This window comes from Trematomus bernacchii, unplaced genomic scaffold (genome assembly GCF_902827165.1).
Source record: "Trematomus bernacchii unplaced genomic scaffold, fTreBer1.1, whole genome shotgun sequence".
Lineage (NCBI taxonomy): Eukaryota > Metazoa > Chordata > Actinopteri > Perciformes > Nototheniidae > Trematomus > Trematomus bernacchii.
Genome location: NW_022987518.1, coordinates 1 through 22,031, shown reverse-complemented (window position 1 = coordinate 22,031; position 22,031 = coordinate 1). Strand labels below are relative to the sequence as shown.

Here is a 22,031-nt window from a genome sequence, read left to right as displayed (position 1 = left end):
CCAACTCCGGGGACTTCCGGCCGGGGCCTAAGGGTGGCAGTATACGCCGTGAAGTTGTTTGCGGCCTGCCAGTAAACCCAAAGCAGAAGAAGAAGAAGTGACGTCAGCGGCTTCATTTGCGTAATCTTCCCTCAGGGAACTTATTCCGGTGTGAACGCGATCTGCTCTTTAGTTCATCAGAACTAAGGTCCGTTTCACTTGCATGCATTTCCCCAGATTGTTTTATCAAGATTGCTTCGCCACAGAGGATCTTTTGATATTATGGTTGTCTTTTGATGTGAGAACATCAGTGGGGAGGGGTACAGTGAGGAGGAAGGGAAGGGAGGACTAGAGTAAGAGTTGATGGAGAGTAAGAGATGTGGAAAGGATGATGAAATTGGAGAGGAAATAGAGGCATGAAGAGGGAGGAAAATTGTGAGTGATGTGAAGAGTGAGGGTGATTGAGGAGGAGTGGGAAAGCGGTGGATGGATCAATGAAGAGAAGGAATCAGGAGCGGAGGGTAGGGATGTCGGCATGAAATCACAGAGAGGATTGGAGGAGGGGGGAGAGGAAGCGACCACATGTTGGACTCCCTCTTTGATCTTAAATGAAATGGTATTAATTAGAGCGAATCCCTCAGCATGTCCTCCGGCCTCTCAGGGTCTGAGCACACTCTGATCACAGCTTCAACAGCATGTCAAACATCACGTCTACCAACCTTTTATATTTAACCCTCCTGTTGTCTTCGGGTCAAATCTGACCGATTTACTACTTTCTTCATTTGATTGCATTAAGGCTTTATGATATCCTTCACAGACATTTGAACATACACAATTGCTGATCACCACTTTCATTGGATTTTGGATGATTTAGTCAACTTTGTAACACCCATGGTGTTCCCAGTAACCATCCGGATCAGATAAAACACACACACACACACACACACACACACACACACACACACACACACACACACACACACACACACACACACACACACACACACACACACACACACACACACACACACACACACACACACACACACACACACACACACACACACACACACACACACACACACACACTCTAGATGTGTTCCCCCGCTCTTATGTGCCCATCCCCCCACATGGATCACACCTGGCACACGCAATACATGTTCAGTGTGTGTTCTTTGTATTTTTCATGTATACCAGTAGTCTGATACAATATGTACAGTTTGAAAGGGTGTTACATGAAATGTGGTGATGATTAATGGTTTTTGTGTTAATGTAATAGCAGTTAAAACAGGACCGGTCAAATTTGACCGCGAACACCAAAGTAAGGGGGGGGGAGGGGAACGAAGACAATAGGAGGGTTAAATACTGTAGTATTAGGAAAAGGCAAGTTTATACTGTATATGTTGTACAGCACATGTTTTGAAATAGAATACACAGCACCAATATTAAAGAGTCAAGTAAAGAGGAGAGAAACATTTTAAAAAGAAATGTGAATGTTTCATTGTCACCAAAACTTTACTTTGACCATAATACTAAAACATGTTATTCTGTATGTTAATACCAATTGGGTGTTTTAGGTAATATTTGGCACGGTTCTTTGTTAGAATGCTAATACAATGTTAATATTTAGTATTCAGTAGGTCAAAGACGACATATGCTCACTTGCAGGTGTATATCAGTATGTAGTGTCTCTACTTTAAAGAGTCCTCTCCTGCTGATGTTCAGGTGTATATCAGTATGTAGTGTCTCTACTTTAAAGAGTCCTCTCCTGCTGATGTTCAGGTGTATATCAGTATGTAGTGTCTCTACTTTAAAGAGTCCTCTCCTGCTGATGTTCAGGTGTATATCAGTATGTAGCGTCTCTAATTTAAAGAGTCCTCTCCTGCTGATGTTCAGGTGTATATCAGTATGTAGCGTCTCTACTTTAAAGAGTCCTCTCCTGTTGATGTTCAGGTGTATATCAGTATGTAGTGTCTCTACTTTAAAGAGTCCTCTCCTGCTGATGTTCAGGTGTATATCAATATGTAGTGTCTCTACTTTAAAGAGTCCTCTCCTGTTGATGTTCAGGTGTATATCAGTATGTAGTGTCTCTACTTTAAAGAGTCCTCTCCTGCTGATGTTCAGGTGTATATCAGTATGTAGTGTCTCTACTTTAAAGAGTCCTCTCCTGCTGATGTTCAGGTGTATATCAGTATGTAGTGTCTCTACTTTAAAGAGTCCTCTCCTGCTGATGTTCAGCTTTAGATGAGTGGGATCCCTCACTGCTTAATGTATGGAGATACTCTGTAATTAATCATGCTTATGGTGTTGCAGACTGAGTTTCCTCGCAGGGCTTTTCTCCCGCTGCTGTTTCACATCAGTCTCTTCTCCCTGCAGAGCTTTGACAGTCGGGATCTTGTCAGCTTTGTTACAGCATGTCTCAGCGCTTGTCTCACAAACAGACTTAGCGGAGGAAAGTGATTTAAAGCATTACGGTTCACACGTTAAAAAGTTCTGTCCCCGCTTGTGCTTATCTCAAGAACAGAGAGATTTTATTTATGTTTCCTTTAATGCTGCACGACACAGAGCATGGAGACAGACAGAAAGAGAGAGGACAGAATGGCTTGTATTTAGTAGTTTGACAATTTCACTCACATGCAGATTTAGCGTGATGAATTGAATTGAGAATCAGAGGGGTGAGTGATAACAAGAGAGCGCAAGAAGAGATGAAAACGCTGATGAGAGAGAGCGTGACAGATGGAGGGACAGATGAGAAAAGTGAGATAACAATGTAGAGACTTTGAGAGTCGCTGTACACTGATCACCATCATGTTGAGCAGCTTAGACACAAAGACTCAGAGGAATTAAAGGCTTTGCATGGGAAAAGCTTTGGCCCTGTGAAATTAAGGTTTGCCGTCTGTGAAGGCCAGCCGTAACCTGAATTTGTTACAGAGCCGAAGAGTGTGATGAGCCTTTTGATTCGACGGTGACCTCGCTTACCCGGTATTAACGTTGAACCCATGTGTATAAACACCTGCTCTTTGAACAGTTGATGTGTTTTTGGTGACTTAGACAGAGACGAACCTTAGACATTCCTTGGGGTTTACTATATTCCTTACAGTTCATATCTTTTCTTCAGAGCTTCATGCAAAAAGAGATGTTTGGCCTTCAGCAGCAATATTTATTTTATATTATCTCTTAATTTTTTGTGTAGAGAAAATGTCATTTAAATCAGAAACCTTAAAGGGGACCTATCATGCAAAATGCACTTTTGTACGTCTTTTCTACATGAATATGTGTCCCCGGTGTTCCAGGGAACTCACCAAGTGTCAGAAAACACAACCCTCTCTATTTTCCTCCATACCCAAATCTCTAAAAAAGGGGCTGCAACGGATCTGATAAAAACTGATCCAGATTTGAACACTGTCCTGACGTCAGGACGGAGGCGCTACGGCTATTGGGCCAACTCCACCAATCAGGAGGAGACAGCCACGGCCATTGCCGTTCGAAAGCGCTGGAGACGCTGTAGTACATATGCCAGGCCTGTAGGTGGTGCTGTTCTCACTGAATCAGCCCTTGCTAAAACAGGGCTAAAAAAGTGCAATTTGAGCGAAATGAGGCATGGCTAAAATGCATGATCTGTTTGGTATTTTGAAGAAAAAAAATGTATAAATATGCCTTATATAGGTATGGCCCTACACTATATTATTCAAATATAGCATGATAGGTCCACTTTAAGTAAACTGTAAAAACCTTCTTAACTATTTGGAGGCGTGTGAGCATGGGTAATGGAGGTGACCCTCAAAAGTTGTGAGGAGAAGCAGAACTTTAGCAGTTGTGAAATGATCTGTTCCCGGAATAAAACGTATGTATGGTAAAACCAACATTTTTCTTTTTTATCTTAGTAATTAAAACATTAATGAATCCTAAGAATCAATGGGCAAAATACTCTGAAACAGGTATTGGATACCAAATGTGTCCGTAAACTATTTCTGCTAAAGACCCCCAAAAATAAGCGACCTAGATTTGGCCCCCTTTAAGATACTTTTCCCAAATGTAAGTCACTTACTTTTGTGGTAAATGATAAAAAAACTACGAAGAAAGCTCCATTTGTGAGCAATAAACAATGATATACAGCATTGGTGAAACTATCATTGATGCAATAGATGTTTGAACTAAAAGGCTGACGTTTAAAACGGGTAGCTTTCATTTTTGGTAATCAGGATATTTCTTAGTTTACATTTTGATATTTCTTTGTTAACATTTCTTTGCTCTTCCTCAAACTCTCTCTCTCTCTCTCTCACACACAAACACACACACACTTATCCATTTGCACTTTCCTCTCACACATAGTCATTATCTCAGTCTGCTGCAAACACCAAAGCTGCTACACTCACACACACACACCACACACACACACACACACACACACACACACACACACACACACACACACACACACACACACACACACACACACACACACACACACACACACACACACACACACACACACACACACACACACACACACACACACACACTCTAATCTAATTGTGTTTCAGCGGCTGCAGCAGAGTGTGGGTATAAATATTTGAGGGGATTTGTGCTGATCGGCTGCTGGGAGCTTTTGTAGACCTCCAGAACAGAGAGAGTTGGCATGAACACCAGCCGGTCTGACCACAAATAAGCTCTGGATCAATGAAGTGCAGCTTCACACACACTGAGGCTCACACACACATCGACTTACACACACTTTTTATCCGGCTCCTCAGTAGTCTTGGTCGCAGCGGAGGAGCAGGAGGGGGTTATCAGGCTCACAATCACTATTGATCCCAGAGAGCCTTCTCCCTCTCTCTACATCAGATCTGCTTCTCGAGGGGACTTTTTCTTCTATATCTGTTAAAACTGCTATAAAGAGAGTGTGTGTTAAATATCAAACATACAGGAAAGCAAAACAAAAGATCTAACCGTTTTCTGACACACTTGTGAACATAAGGGAAAATGCAAAAAAAGGAATGATGTTGTTGATTGCAAACACAAAAAGACTTCTCAATCTACTGTGACCTTAAGGTTTGGAGACATATTTGGTACTGGAGTATTTAAAGAGTTTAAAATCGCATTTAAAGTTGACATTATTTTTGCTGGATTGCACTGTTTTATGAGTATGTTGTGCTTCTACTATGACATGTTCAAAATGTTGTTCTGATGATTAATCAAAGATAGTTTAATGTCCGTCCAATTGGTGGAAGTACTCCAACTGTGAGTCATCTAACATCCACGCTATGGAGACACTCAATGGGAGTTTAATCTGTGAACCAGGGCTGTGCCAAATAACATCCTGTACTTTATCACTCTTTAGTACTACTACTAGTCTTAAAGTAAAGTATAGTAAGTTTTAATGATTGATTAAACTTTTGGGCCTTGGATCAAATCACTAAATCACACAAAGGCTCCAAGGTGATGCTTGTCCATTGTGAATGTGGTATTTTCTTTTCCTTCCATTAGAAATGACAATTCTCTGAGATTGAAAACAACAGCATCTATAGATGAGAGCAACACATGCGTCACTTCTGGGCGAAATTACGGCCCCGCTCACTTTTGGGGGAAAACATTTGATGTCATTTGAATGGCGGTATACTGTATACAGATTCTGAAGATTTCGGCAATCAAATCAAAACATTTAGAAAACTGCATTTTTTTTGTATCTACAAGAAGCCCAATTCAGATGTTCAGACAGACAAACTATTAAGAAATGTCACTGGGGATCGATGATCGGCGTCGATTTATTGTTTAATTTAAATACATTTGGAAATGATGTCTGATAAGTCTCCTATAGGACGAGTGGCAGGCAGCAGGCTTACACTGAAACTGTGATTTCTGAGTTTATTTGACAGTTTTGTTTGTCTGTAGAGGAAGTAAAGAAACCGTAACTTGGGATTTAATTGTTGTTTGAGGTGCAATATCTGACTCAGCAGCTTTAAGACATGAAGACACTATTATTTTCCGCTGATACGGTTTTTTCTGGTAGCAAAATACTATATTTATCTCAAGAAAAAAGTAAGTTACAGTGCAGTGCAGTATCATCAATGTTATCCCTGAAATCCTTGCAGCTTTCTTTGTAACCATATTGCATTATTTCCAGCCAAGTGGGCTAACGGGCTAGACGTAGCAGCAGATAAACTCATGCTGAGAGTTTATTCAGTGTGACTTTGTGGAAGAAACTGACCGCCAAGTGTTTTCAGATTTCGCACATACATTATAATTGGGTCTTTGAAACTGTATGCCTCTTCTCTCACTCTCTCAGATTGGTTCCTTCTTCATGATCAACCTTAGATCCATATGATAATTGCTTAATATGCAGCATACTTCTTAGTTAAAGGTCCCCTATTATACTCATTTTCATCAATATATTACAGGTCTCAGATATATACAGAACCTGTCTCTGATTGGCTGAAACTCCAAACAGATCATTGCAGCATTACCCATAATCCCCTCTGTTTCAGCCCTGTTTCAAAAGTGCTGATTCTCTGTCTGGGGGGGGGGGGGGGGGGGGGGGGGGGGGGGGGGGGGGGGGGGTTACCTTGGTTGCTGATTGGCTAATGGTTACTCAAGCCAAAACATCGTTATGACATCATAAGGTGGCCAAAATCTGATCAGCTCATTTTCAGAAAGGTTTGTATATAACTGGATCAGGACAAAAAGAGAGAGAATCTTTGTTCCTGAAACTTTCAGAGTCTCTTTACACAGAGGGGACACATGTTGATGAAGAAGAGACATGAAGAAGAGGGGACACATGTTGATGTAGAAGAGACATGAAGAAGAGGGGACACATGTTGATGTAGAAGAGACATGAAGAAGAGGGGACACATGTTGATGTAGAAGAGACATGAAGAAGAGGGGACACATGTTGATGTAGAAGAGACATGAAGAAGAGGGGACACATGTTGATGTAGAAGAGACATGAAGAAGAGGGGACACATGTTGATGTAGAAGAGACATGAAGAAGAGGGGACACATGTTGATGTAGAAGAGACATGAAGAAGAGGGGACACATGTTGATGTAGAAGAGACATGAAGAAGAGGGGACACATGTTGATGAAGAAGAGACATGAAGAAGAGGGGACACATGTTGATGTAGAAGAGACATGAAGAAGAGGGGACACATGTTGATGAAGAAGAGACATGAAGAAGAGGGGACACAGGTTGATGAAGAAGAGACATGAAGAAGAGGGGACACATGTTGATGTAGAAGAGACATGAAGAAGAGGGGACACATGTTGATGAAGAAGAGACATGAAGAAGAGGGGACACATGTTGATGTAGAAAAGACATGGAGAAGAGGATTTTTCATAATAGGTCCCCTTTAACATTAAGCTGTCTTTGGCTCTTTTCTGCTGTAACGAATGTACATTTCCCCTCTGTGGGTAAAGGTATTCTGATTCTGATTTGGAATAAACAATAATTGGGTCTTTGCCTCTTCTCTCCCTCTCTCAGATTGGTTCCTTCTTCATGATCAACCTGTGCCTCGTGGTCATCGCCACCCAGTTTTCTGAGACCAAGCAGCGGGAGCACCAGCTGATGCAGGAGCAGCGAGCGAGATGTTCCTCTAACTCCACTCTGGCCAGTGAGCCTGGAGACTGCTACGAGGCTGTCTTCCAGCTCGTCTGCCACATGATCCGCAAGGCCCGGAGACAAACTGTCGCCCTGTTCAACACCCTGCGGGGGAAACCTCGTGGATTTAAGGGCGTCGGAAGAGGAAGAAGAGGAGGAGGAGGAGAAAGGAGAGAGAGGAAGGTCAATGGAAGGGGAGGAGTTGAGAAGAGAGCAGTGATGAGGCACGGTATGTAACTGTAAACATGTTTTAAACCTTCATGAAACCAGGAAGTATTTTAACATTTTAGCATAACTGTTCCCTGGCCTTTAAGTCAATTATTTTCTGAATGGCTGTTATCCTAAAATAAGGTCTGTGGTTAACACAAGCTGAAGAGATTGTAATGTTTTATTCTACGACATAAATGACGTCAGTAAATATCCCACTGGTGAGTTTAAAAACGGTGGTTGCTAACAAGAGTCTAAATGAGATGACTAAACATCATCACGCCCAACGTTAGCCGCCTTTAGCTTAGCGGGGGTGACGTGAAGTCATGTGACTGTGCTGTAGTTCCTTTATAGCCCAACGTTAGCCGCCTTTAGCTTAGCGGTGGTGACGTGAAGTCATGTGACCGTGCTGTAGTTCCTTTATAGCCCAACATTAGCCACCTTTAGCTTAGCGGTGGTGACGTGAAGTCATGTGACTGTGCTGTAGTTCCTTTATAGCCCAACATTAGCCACCTTTAGCTTAGCGGTGGAGACGTGAAGTCATGTGACCGTGCTGTAGTTCCTTTATAGCCCAACGTTAGCCGCCTTTAGCTTAGCGGTGGTGACGTGAAGTCATGTGACCGTGCTGTAGTTCCTTTATAGCGCAACATTAGCCACCTTTAGCTTAGCGGTGGTTTCGTGAAGTCATGTGACCATGCTGTAGTTCCTTTATAGCGCAACATTAGCCACCTTTAGCTTAGCGGTGGTTTCATGAAGTCATGTGACCATGCTGTAGTTCCTTTATAGCCCAACATTAGCCACCTTTAGCTTAGCAGGGGTGACGTGACGTCATGTGACTGTGCTGTAGTTTCTTTATAGCCCAACGTTAGCCACCTTTAGCTTAGCAGGGGTGACGTGAAGTCATGTGACTGTGCTGTAGTTTCTTTATAGCCCAACGTTAGCCACCTTTAGCTTAGCGGTGGTTACTTGAAGTCATGTGACCGTGCTGTAGTTCCTTTATAGCCCAACATTAGCTTTTTACTTCAAACATCATAAAGTCTTGTTAATATGTGGAGAATATCCTGCTGAACCAAACATGTAAATCTCATAAAAAAATAATAATCCAAAATCCTATGGAAGAATCTCTTTGCTTTTGTCGAGGGAACCAGGGAGATGCACCGCTTTATAGACTGCTTGTTTAGAATAGAATAGAATAGGGAGGGATGAAACCCTCTTTAATGGTCACACATGCAGAGCACACAGCACACACAGTGAAATTTGGCCTCTGCTTTTAACCCATCCTAGTACAAGGAGTCTAGTACTAGGAGCAGTGGGCAGCTATTGTACAGCGCCCGGGGAGCAATGGGAGTGGGGGGGAAGGGGGGTGTCCGGTGCCTTGCTCAACGGCACCACGGCAGGGCAGGAGGTGAACTGGGACCTCTCCAAGTAGAAGTCCACACTCCATATTTAGGTCTGGTCGGGGACTTGAACCAGCGACCCTACGGCTCCCAGTCCAAGCCCCTACTGACTGAGCCACTGCCGGACAGACTGTTTAACGCCTCTCTTTGCTTTATTTTAGGTTCCCCCTGTCCCCATCATAGTAAACCGGACCACACCTCTGCGACTGACGGCTGCCCTCAATGTGCCGCTGCTCTGTCGCTCACTGGACCAACTCGTACTGCGGTGAAAGAGGAATCAGAGGAGGGGGCTGTGGAGGAAACGGACCGGGAGGGGGCGCACTCTGACACCAAGGAGAAGGGCAATGAAGGCCAGGAAGGTGCAGAGAAACAGGAGTGCTGTAGCCGAAAGAAGGGATGCAAGGAGATCTGGCATGACATCACGAGGAAGCTTTGGGGAATCGTGGAGAGCAAATACTTCAACCGAGGCATCATGATCGCTATCCTCATCAACACCATCAGTATGGGCATCGAGCACCACGAGCAGGTACAGATCTCCTCTCATTTACACCGTCTTTTTGATTGAATTCCTCTCTTGGTCTTTGATTGAAAATAATGATGCTCTGTCGTCCCCTTGTTACTTTTCCTTGAACTCGATGGGGAAAGGCCATGAGATAAGATAGTTAAAAAAAAGTCAGATATTTGAGATATTCAGAAAAAATTCAGAAATGTTAGATTTTCAGAAATAAGTCAGACATTTGAGATATTTAGAAATAAATAAGATATTTTAGATATTCAGAAAAAAATCAGAAATGTTAGATTTTCTGAAAAAAGTAAGAATGTTGATATTTTTTCGAAAAAAGTCAGATATTTGAGATATTCAGAAAAAAGTCAGAAATGTTAGATTTTCAGAAAAAAGTAAGAATGTTGATATTTTTCAGAAATAAGTCAAATATTCAGAAAAAAAGTCAGACATTTTTAGATTTTCAGAAAATAGTCAGAAATGTGTGTTTTTTTTTCTTGAACTCGATGGGAAAAGGCCATGAGATAAGATAAGACACGATGGAACTATATTTTTCCCCGTCGGTAAATTCAGGCGTTTATAGCAGCAACAGAGTCAGAGTGAAAAACAGGATTCACACAAGATACAGAATAAAGATAAAATAGAATAAAAATTAAAATACTAATACAAACATTTAAAATAAAGTGATAAAGTGAAAAAGTAACTGTTGAAACAAGGTATCACAGTAAAACGTTGAGCATTTGAATGGAAATATACACATAGGTCAAGGAAATATTAGAAGGAGAATTCATAAGGACTCACGGGTGATTATAGGTGTAGAAGGGCCTTATTGTACTGTGAGCATTTGTCTGCATTAATCTGCAATTATAACACTAAAATGCCAGTAGTCGATGGGGCTTCAATAGGACTTTGTTGAGTTTCTTTATGTACCTCAAACTAAGGGGACTGAAACTGTCATGAAGTAAGAATTCAGAGATTTTCATAAAAAAGAAATATTTTTTTTTTTAAAGTAATAATTTTCAGAAAAAAGTCAAAATGTTCATAGCTTTTAGAAAAAGTCAAAATGTTGATATTTTCTGAAAAGTCAGAAATGTTCAGAAAAAAGTCAGACATTTGAGATTTTCCGAAGAAAGTCGAAAATGTTGAGATTTTCGGAAAAAAAATCAAAATGTTGAGATTTTCAAGAAAAAGTAAGAACGTTGAGATTTTCAGAAAAAGTCAAAAAGAGTTGAATTCTGACAAAAAAAAATCTGACAAAAAATGCAGATCTCTGAGAAAAAAGTTGAACTCTGAGAAAAAAGGCAGATTTCAGACTTAATTCTCAGAACTCAAAACAAACCTTAAAGGTGGGTTAGGTACTTTTGGAGAAACCAGCTCGAGTGCGCTAGAATTTGAAAATACACAACCGGAGAAAATCTGCCACTTCCTTACAGAGCCCCTCCTCCAACACACACGAACGCGCACATGACCAATGAGGGCACGAGATAAGTTTGTGCACAGATGGAAGGCTGACAGGCAGGTAGGCCATCCAGTTACTTTAGCCGGGCCGGCTCAGATGATTGGTTGTGCTTTTTACAGTACTACAGCTTCCACAGATGATATTTTTTAATGTATTTATTGGCAAAGCATTTAATATATTCATTGCTATCGGGATGTTAAGAGCATTCCATGGAATATAACAAAAAGTGTTTCTGAAATAAATTACATACCCCACCTTTAAAGGATGGTCAAGTTAAATTGTATAAGCTTAAGGAGATAAGAAAGGATGCACCGAAGCACCTTTTCTTACCATTTCTATAATTAGATCAATCAATCTCTCCACTCCGTTAGAAACCTTCCTATCGGCAAAGAAAGACTAATCGACCGTAGCCTGCGTGCCACACTTTTATTTCTGAAATCTGTGTCATTCTTTCCTCTCTTTCTGTCCGTCTCTTTTACACAGCTGTCTGTCTATTAATGAATTTAATCAAATGCATTAATGCAGCAGGAGGTTGTATTTGCAATGCAGCCAAAACAAACCTGTATTTGCCATAATAAAGCAACATCTCACCTACTGCAGTAAAATGGTGCATGTTTGAACATTCCTTTGGGATCAAAATAAATCTCCTTTACATTAAGAGGAGGCTTTGTCAGTTTTAAGCTGTACAGAAATACAGGTTTAGAGGCTTCAATTTATTGATGGATTTGATTGCTTCAAATAGGACATTTTACACGCACAATTTTGAGGAGATTGGTCGGCTGGCTGTCCTTGAAACAGGCAGTTCCTGTGGTCATCAGTCTATGTTTCCATCAACAACTTTTCAGGAAGTAGAAAAATAATGAGACCCCAATTAAAAACATCCTTAGCTTCCCAAGTTCTTACAACTTTAGTTGAAAGATAAACACAATGCCTGGAGGGAGGTTACATCCGTTAGTGTTGTTGTAATGAATGTACTATATTTATTTTTAGTCATTGATAGCCAATTAGCAAGCTAACAAGGTACATGCGTGAATGGGGTAATCCATGAGCATAAAGGATTTGTCTGTTTTGTATTTATTAGATACATCAGCTGCTCTTTCTCGAGCTTCATAAGGTTTTTTGAGAGTGATCCGACGACCCTGTTGCTTGCAGTGTGAATCAAGAGCCTCTTGTAGTGCCTCTCCCTGTTGCTATATTCTCAATCCTGCAAATCAATCTCTTTGTCTCTTCCTCAATCTGTCTTTAACATGATTTAAAGCAGCCCAAAAGATAGACATGTCTGCTCTGAGGTGAGGCAGCAGGATATGGGTAGGACCACCAGCACATGATCCTATCAATGGTTTCGAACACTCATTTAAAATAACGCTTTCTTTCATCTTTTGTCTTTTTTCTTTTCCGGTTTCCTGCAAGTTTCCGTCGCTCTGCTTTGTACACTCTTTGTCTTTCCATCAATATTTTTCTGGCTCTCTCTCTATACCATCGCCCACTTACGCCTGCCACCGCCGCAGTGGTGGGTCGTCTCTCATCTCAGGGGCGGCTAAAAATAGCGAGAGACAGAACGAGAGAGTCTTTGCTCCCTTATCAGAGAGGAAATAGCGAGCTGAAATGTCTGTGCTTCCACCGCCTGTTTAGCGAACTGCAGTCATGCCTCCCTGTGTTTGAACAGCGGTATCAGAGGATTAATATCTCCCCCTCGCTCTGATCCTCCTCCTGTAGAGTGCTGCTCCACCTCTCCTGCTGCACCTGTGGTCTGAGGCTCTGCCGGTGTAGACACAGCAGATTATCACCGTGAGGAAACACTTGCCAAATCATGTTTCTTTTCTGGGTTGCAGTAGGTATGATTGAGGCCAGTAACTACTTTGGCAAGCGAGTGTATTTCATTACAAAGACACCTGTTGCATATTTAAATAAAGATATTTCCTTTTCTTTTTTCTTACAACAAAGCCGATAAACACAAAGCGTTCTCTGCGTTCCCCTCATTATGTTTTCTGGTATTTTTATGACATAATGAAAAGACAATAAGTTGGTTGTTTGGACCATATATTTATATTAGAAAAAAAATGTAATCACAAAAGCAAAGTAGCTCAATGTTTATTTGCCCTAACATAATTGCAATTGTTAGCATGTTGGGCTAACCAGGATTCTAGAAGCAACAGAGCAGATTATAAAGTGGTTAATAGTTACAGGTTAGTCTATAAAATAATAACAAAAATGCATATTATGGGCAACACTGGTTAGGATTTCAACACTGTGCCGAAGTCAGTCCTTGATGCTATCAGTTTTTGCTAATGTTAGCATATCTGCTATGCTTTTCTTCTCTCTTGGAAAGTTGCACTTAAACTAACATGAGCTTAATTTACCTAAAATAGCATTAAGATTGCGAAATAATGTACATTGTAAGTCCTTTGTCTTTACCCTAAGCTCTTGTTACGTTAAAATTAAAAACATACAGACATGGAAGCTAACCAAACAGCATTTTTGTTAGCTTTGTTAGCTAGCAATAGCTTACAGTGCCTCAGACTTTTAGCACTATAGCATGCATGTAGCCATTAACTGCACATGTAAAACCCCCTTTATACGAGATTGTTGTTTAAAAATGAGTGAGCTGAAATGCTAAAAAGTCAGCCAGAGTTTCAATCAACTCATGGGGATAACGTTATTTAATGTATCTAGCTAGATACGGCTGATAAAGTCTCACAGTGAGTCGTAATTTAAGCCAAAAAAAATCAATGATTGTTGTCCAGGGGGAATAATTCTGCTTCTCTGATGAGGAAGGAACCCTTGTTTAAAAATTGACTTCACATTTTGAGAAGTAAAACTGCCACTGTGATTGGTGCAAACAGCGTTATGTTGCTATTGAGGATAGAAAGCAGGCAAAGCAATAGTAAGGGGGTCAAGACTAACATGTAACAAACAATCAGCTATTATAAAATTGAGTGTTGCAGAATTATAATTAAATGATATCAGTCACTGTTTTTAAAAGGAAAACAGAACTGTTCGGAAATTAGTTTGAGTTAAGATGATTTTCATAAGTGTTTCACAAATGGTAAATGAACTGTACTTATATATATCTCTTTATCCAGTCTTTATGAACTCTCAAAGCACTTCACAATACATTCACCCTATTCACTCCTCATTCTGGTGAAGCCAATACTCACACACACTCACACACACAGTTGGCCATCAGGAGCAACTCAGGGGTTCAGTATCTTGCACAAGGACACATCGACATGTTGACTGCACGTGCTGGAATCGAACCAACAACCTGCTTGTTGAAAGACGACCGCATTGCTCTTGACTTTACAAAAACGATCGAAGGTCTTGGGATTCACTCATCAATTCTCTCAGTCCTTGTCTCAAAAGGGACGTTCGATGCTCCAATGGCATCATGGGAATTATTGGAAAACCACAAGGCTGTTTCCGCCGTTGAACAGGATGGATTCCTTCGAGTGAGAAACACTTCAGAGATTCGAACAGCTGTTTGGGAATAAATAATGCAGCAAGATGATGGGCACTTTGGAGATTAGACAAGGATGGATCGAGATCAAACAACACTGCTGAATGATTGTCTGTCTCCTCTGAAATGTCAGGATTAAAACTGAAGGAGCAGCCGAGGCCACCGTCACAATAATAAACAACACCCCCCTACTTAGTTTAGATTTGTGGGGGGATGTCTGTCACATGCAAACTGAACATGTTTGGTAACCAAAAGCAAAAGTAGGTCAGAGGATGAAAGAATAAAATAATAATTGGGTTTTTGGAAAACAATGAATCTATCCACAGGAAACAGTTGGATTCCTAAAATTAAAACAGCTGAGCTTCTGAAAACCCTGCATCTAAAATGAATGTCGCACTACCTGAGGATAACTGAAGAATCAATAGCCAGCGGGACAAGACTTAAAGGGATAGTTGGGATGTTTGGAAGTGGGGATGTATGAGGTACTACCCTTTGTTAGTGGTTCATTACTAGCATTGCTATCTGAGGAAGCTACGCTAAATACTGCAATAGAAAAGGACGTTGGCAAAAAAGTATTTTAGCAATATCATAGAAAGGCACGGCAATATTTTAAGCATACATAATGAAGAATATGCTGTGGCCTAAACCACTCCATTGGTAACTAGAACTTAAACCTTGCAGAACACTGTTTGTTTGTGTGTTATTGTGTGTGTTTGGTTGGTTCAGATTAGCCAAATCACACAATAACACAAACAAACCATCCCATCGAAGCCAGCTGTAGACCAGCAACTCCGTTGTTTTGCAATGTATAATCACTCATCTTGTCAATGGAGTCTGGTGGCTTCTGCGCTGGCATTATTAGGTATAACAGTTCAGCTTGATGTCAGAAAGGGTTGTTTGACAGCAAGATAAAGCGGTAAAGATGTATAGAAGTACAACACAATTAAAACTCTCTTGTATGACTTTCTTTTAAGAAGTTAAAAAGCGTTTTGTGGACTCCCCCGTCCAGAAGTACGTTGCTAAACTGTGCTGCTACCCCTGTTTGTCTCTCCAATCTGGGAGCATACCAATCATCATCTACTAAAAAAATGTAACTCGTATAACATATTTGTACTTCATACAACCCCTACTTTAAGTCAACAAAACTATCACTTCAAAAGGATAGCCAGTTGAAACACAATATAACCTCTATTGAAGAGGTACACTCTTAAAAACAAGAGAAAACTAATTGAATAATTGAAACATGAAAAGTCGGGAAAGGATTTTGGTTTGTTTTGGTTTGCATTAGCACATTTCTGATATGTATGCATGAAACCACAGCATGGGCTTTTGGTTGTTGGGTCAGACTCGCTGTGCATCACAAAGCATTAGTGAAAAGGCTAGAAAGGCTTGCACACAGTTCAACAGTTCTCCACATATGGGAACATCACAGATAGGTGTTACCAAACAACAAAGTAGGTTCGTCACACGTTATATAATTACACATTTCACCAGTACGAAAATGTTCGTGATCTGCAAACTGTAATGCACCGGAAACTTCTTGGTTAGGGTTCTGATACCGCTGTTAGTCAGTGTGTTTCTCAGTGATCCTCAGAAACCAGGACACCTGGTACTGTTTCACTGGCATCAGTGTGTGTGTAAGTGAGTGCAGTTGTGCTTAAATTGCTTTAGTGTTTTTTACTTGCCCTTTCCAACAATTGATTTAGAGAATTAAATTCCTCTGTCCAGACAGAACAGACCAATAGATAGATGGAAGAATAAGCAGAGGGAATGCAGTTAAGCATAGGTTAGCTCTGTGTGTGTGTGTGTGTGTGTGTGTGTGTGTGTGTGTGTGTGTGTGTGTGTGTGTGTGTGTGTGTGTGTGTGTGTGTGTGTGTGTGTGTGTGTGTGTGGTGTGTGTGTGTGTGTGTGTGTGTGTGTGTGTGTGTGTGTGTGTGTGTGTGTGTGTGTGTGTGTGTGTGTGTAATGTCCTTCCAAATATTGATTATCTAGAACTGCTTGTAGTTTGTGGATTTATGACCAAAGGGACCTTGGGTTCAGGAAAACATCACATGGTTTAAAGTAACTTGCAATAACTGTTGTAAGGACATGGATGAAGATATACAAGTGGTTACAACTGATTCAGGGTTTAAAGGGGACCTATCATGCAAAATGCACTTTTGTACGTCTTTTCTCCATGAATATGTGTCCCCGGTGTTCCAGGGAACTCACCAAGTGTCAGAAAACACAACCCTCTCTATTTTCCTCCATACCCAAATCTCTAAAAAAGGGGCTGCAACGGATCTGATAAAAACTGATCCAGATTTGAACACTGTCCTGACGTCAGGACGGTGGCGCTACGGCTATTGGGCCAACTCCACCAATCAGGAGGAGACAGCCACGGCCATTGCTGTTCGAAAGCGCTGGAGACGCTGTAGTACATATGCCAGGCCAGTAGATGGTGCTGTTGCTCACAGAATCTGCCCAGAGCTAGAAATTGTCAAATTGAGCGAAATGAGGCATGGCTAAAATGCATGATCTGTTTGGTATTTTGAACAAAAAAAAGTATAAATATGCCTTATATAGGTATGGTCCTAGACTATATTATTCAAATATAGCATGATAGGTCCACTTTAAGTTAAGTTTCAGACGGTTTGCACAGATTTTATCGTCTTTAATTCTGGCAGTAACACACTATACAAGAGCTTTATTTTTCCTTACCTAGAAATCTCACTAAGGTTTGACACCAATCAGAGTGATTATTGCATGTTTGCAAATGTGCCTACATTACGGTATAAACTACTTGATAAGTAGATATACCTTTCTGCATCTGCATTTTAGAAACCAAACCAATACCACATTTGAATCAGCCACATTACTTTTGATTTCAAGTCTATGGACATACAGTATATTATAAAGAGTTAGTCATGTGTGTAGAGGCAGGTTTCCAGATGCTGAAATACATGAATGCATCTGTTTGTGTTCACTCTCCAAGATATTAGTTATCCAACTAATTAAATATATACAGTGAAGGTGTATGAAAACAAAGTTAGTAGAAGTGGAAGAGAAAAAAGCATATCTTATAAAAGAAAAAAGCCCTTTAGAGAGTTATCCAATAAAATCATTTTGGGTCAAAAACCTCAAATCTGATGGCAAAATAACTACAAAACTTTAAAAAGAAAAATGTATGTCATGCGTCAAGGTATGAATTTATGTACGGGGGCTAACATGATTATACATTATCAAAACAATTACAAGGAATTACAAGTCGGATGACAATCGATTGACTATGACCCTTTATGGTCATTTTTTAAAGATTAACCAAAAGACATAAAGCTCCGTATTTTTTTAATTTAAAGTGGACCTATCATGCTATATTTGAATAATATAGTGTAGGACCATACCTATATAAGGCATATTTATACTTTTTTTTTTTCAAAATACCAAACAGATCATGCATTTTAGCCATGCCTCATTTTGCTCAATTTGACATTTTTTAGATCTGTTTTAGCAAGGGTTGATTCTGTGAGAACAGCACCATCTACAGGCCTGGCATATGTACTACAGCGTCTCCAGCGCTTTAGAACGGCAATGGCCGTGGCTGTCTCCTCCTGATTGGTGGAGTTGGCCCAATAGCCGTAGCGCCACCGTCCTGACGTCAGGACAGTGTTCAAATCTGGATCAGTTTTGATCAGATCCGTTGCAGCCCCTTTTTTAGAGATTTGGGGAGGAAAATAGAGAGGGTTGTGTTTTCTGACACTTGGTGAGTTCCCTGGAACACCGGGGACACATAGTCATGTATAAAAGACGTACAAAAGTGCATTTTGCATGATAGGTCCCCTTTAAGAGAGACTTATTTGTAGTTCAATTAAATAATGTATATTCTAAGATATAGCTTTAGTTTTGGTTAGTTTTTTTCCACAACAAGTTACTAAAGTTAGTTCCAGTTCTCTTTACGTAAGTACAAACTGACCACTTTCCTCCAGTGACTTCAAGAAAGGTCATACAAGTCAGATGACAAATCTATTGACTATAACCCTTTATGATCATTTTTAAAGATGAACCAAAAGGCATTAAACTCAGTTTATTTTTTATCTAGAGAGACTTATTAGTTTTGGTTTGTTTTTTCCACAACAAGTTACTAAAGTTTGTTCCAGTTCTCTTTACGTTAGTAAACTATCCCCTTTCTCCGGTAAATCATCTGTCCTCATTGTCTTCTTATTTTATTCCATACATACGACCAGAAACCCCACATTTCTTCAGACGGGTTGCCAGGTCTGCAGTAATGAGGCTGCAGTAATGGATCTCCAGGGGCGTCTGACGCTGTTTTGTCTGCTCTGCAAACGGTCAGCCGTCACATCGTTACCGACACCGCTGGCCATGCATCATTAGCCCCTTCCTCACACTGCTAAACACTCATTAGCACTGACAAACACAGACATATATATACATGCAGCAGAACAAACACACACACAGATAGACGTGTCAATCCAAAACACACAGCGCTCATTGATTCTGCAGCGAGGAAATGTCATTGCCGAAAGTTACAGAGCAGCTCTGAGGAATAGTGATGTGCTGGAAATCATGATTGAGCCACATTTAGCCCTCTGTGTGTGTGTGTGTGTGTGTGTGTGTGTGTGTGTGTGTGTGTGTGTGTGTGTGTGTGTGTGTGTGTGTGTTCAATGTGTGTGTGTGTGTCCATGTGTGTGTGTGTGTGTGTGTGTGTGTCCATGTGTGTGTGTGTGCTTCCTTATATTGAGCAAAGCCAGACAGAAACAGCCAGACAGACAGAGAGAGAGAGAGAGAGAGAGAGAGAGAGAGAGAGAGAGAGAGAGAGAGAGAGAGAGAGAGAGAGAGAGAGAGAGAGAGAGAGAGAGAGAGAGAGAGAGAGAGAGGAGAGAGAGAGACTCACTCAAACAGAGTCAGAGAGAGAGAAGGCGCCCATTGATGTGCATTAACAACCCGAGACTGAAAGGAAGTCAAAGAAGTCGTTGTAAAGGTGTATGATGGAAGACAAAACACAAATAGGGCTATCAATGTGTAAACGCTCTCTATTCATCTGGAAAACTTAAAACAAATGTTGTACACTTTTCCTGTCACGGATCCAATCATTGTTCCTCCTAAGTAGCTCGTGTCACGTTGACCTGTTCATTGCTTATTTAAAAACACGCTGTGAAGGAGTTGCAAACACCATCGTGGCAACGTGTCACTTACAAGGTGGCCCGGTTTAGCATCTATTTTATTCCAAATTAGATCATAATTGACTGAATAAACACCATGCTTTATGAACAAGGACTTGTAACAAGCAATTGAACTCATAAGGTAAATCTTTGCTGAAGTTTAAAAATATATTGGGGTCCCTTTTTTCATAGACTTCTATATAATCCGACTTCTTAATGGGAAAGAGTGGAGTTGCCCCCTGCTGGATAGTAGAGAGAATGCAGGCTTTTATTTTCCGACGTGGAGGTAGCCTCTTTGTTAGCACGCTAACTTTAACAATGTGGGTACATACTTTGAGTGCCTTTCTTGTGTATTTTCTGCTCTAACTTCCCATCTCATTTCTCTTTTTTGTGTTTGTTTCTTTTCTTTGTCAGCCAGAGGAACTCACCAATGTTCTGGAAATCTGCAACATCGTGTTCACCAGCATGTTCTCGCTGGAGATGTTACTCAAACTCACTGCATTTGGCTCCTTCAACTACCTGAGAAACCCCTACAATGTCTTTGATGGAATCATCGTCATCATAAGGTAATATAGATGTCCTAAATATGCAGTATTTTGCCAGAAGGAAGGTCAAAGATATTGTTGTACTGCCTGACAATTCCTCTCCTTTTACCCTCTTACTTCTCATTGATATTTTCCTGACGTGCTTTCATTTCTGTCTTCACTTTAGTTCTTATTTCTCCTCTTTATCTTCCTACATTCTAGCTCATTCAGCACCACCAATATGTCAAACTCCACATTCAGAGCTTTACTTTTGTGTCATTTTGAATCCAACCCAGTCTCACGCCATTTTGTGTTATTAGTCACGAAATTAATTTAATCTATTGATTCGTGTTCACCAACACGATTTTCACATTTTTTTCGTGTCACACAGAACGATTTTAAAAGCAATGTATTTCTATTGGTAGTATGTTTCGTGCCTGCACCACGTCTTTTTGTCCGGTCGGGTCTTGGAAGACCAGAAGCTGTGTGGTTCATAAAAACATGTTCTTACTCAATATCTTACCCTAAGCCTAACCCTATCCCTTTTATTTTAAATTGTATAATGTCTGAGTTTTTTTGCCGTCAGTGAGGAAAAGAAATGTCTCAGAGCCTCAGAATACTGACATCTGTATTTTATGTCATCTCTTTTTCCTTCTAATTTGTTATTATTTGGTGCAGGCACGAAACGTACTACCAATATAAATACATTGCTTCTAAAATCGTTCTGTGTCAGAATACTGAAATCTGTATTTTTTTAAATGTCTTTTTCCTTCTAATTTGTTATTATTTACATTGCTTTTAAAATCGTTCTGTGTGACACGAAAAAAATGGCGAAATCGTGTTGGTGAACACGAATCAATAGATTAATTTCGTGACTATAACACGAAATGCCGTGAGACTGTGTTGTTTGAATCATATACTGAGACCTGTCTAGATACAAGAAGTGCACGTTTGTCACCTTGACTTCACCGATTTATCTGTGATCTTCTGAAGCCTCAAGTTTGGCATTTTAAGCCTTTGCTGTATTTGTTAGTAGTGTATGTACAATTGTTATTCCAAAGTATTAAATACATAGCAGACATAAAGGTTGTCTAGCAGGAAGGTGAACTTCACACACACTCACTATTTCAGGTCATGCGGACCAATCACAAGCAAAATCTTATTGACATATTCTTTTTTTTGACACTATAGACTGTTACCGATATACCGACCGATGTTATTCTGGTACTTTTTGGGGGGTTTGACGAACTGTTGTTGAAAGAGATGCTGCAGTTAAATTATTCATGCCATGCTTTGTAATCTGTCATCTGCATTGTGCCTGATTGAAATGTACCACCTGTATGTGTTTGGATGCCGGCAGACGGCAGCGAACAGGTTTAGTCTTTTGTTGTGTGAGCCCGGAGCGTCTGATGCTTTGATCAGCTGACGGGTTTTCTAATTCATCCGTCAGAGCGCATTGTCTGTGATCCTCATTATAACGCTGAGATCAAATGCACATCAAAGCAACTAAAACTGAACAAGATCAAATGTGCAGCCCGTCACAGAAGATCCATGCTGATTGAACGTATCTACATCTGTCTTCTTATCTCTCGATCAACAACCAATTGTCGTCTCTTCATCTATCTGAACCTTCTCAGCTGTTCATGCTCTGCAGCTGATGCTATTTGATGTGTTCAGAGGAGTCTTTTATAGGCCCCTCCATTAGGACACATTTCTTTAAAGCACAATTTCCACAAGGGAATGGTTTTCTGCTC

The 22,031-nt window shown here is 40.6% G+C and overlaps 1 pseudogene; it reads left to right on the top strand.

Moving 5' to 3' along the window:
- The window catches only part of LOC117471605, a 195,317-nt pseudogene extending 174,998 nt beyond the window's left edge, over positions 1-20,319 (top strand).
- The last annotated feature ends 1,712 nt before the right edge of the window (positions 20,320-22,031 follow it).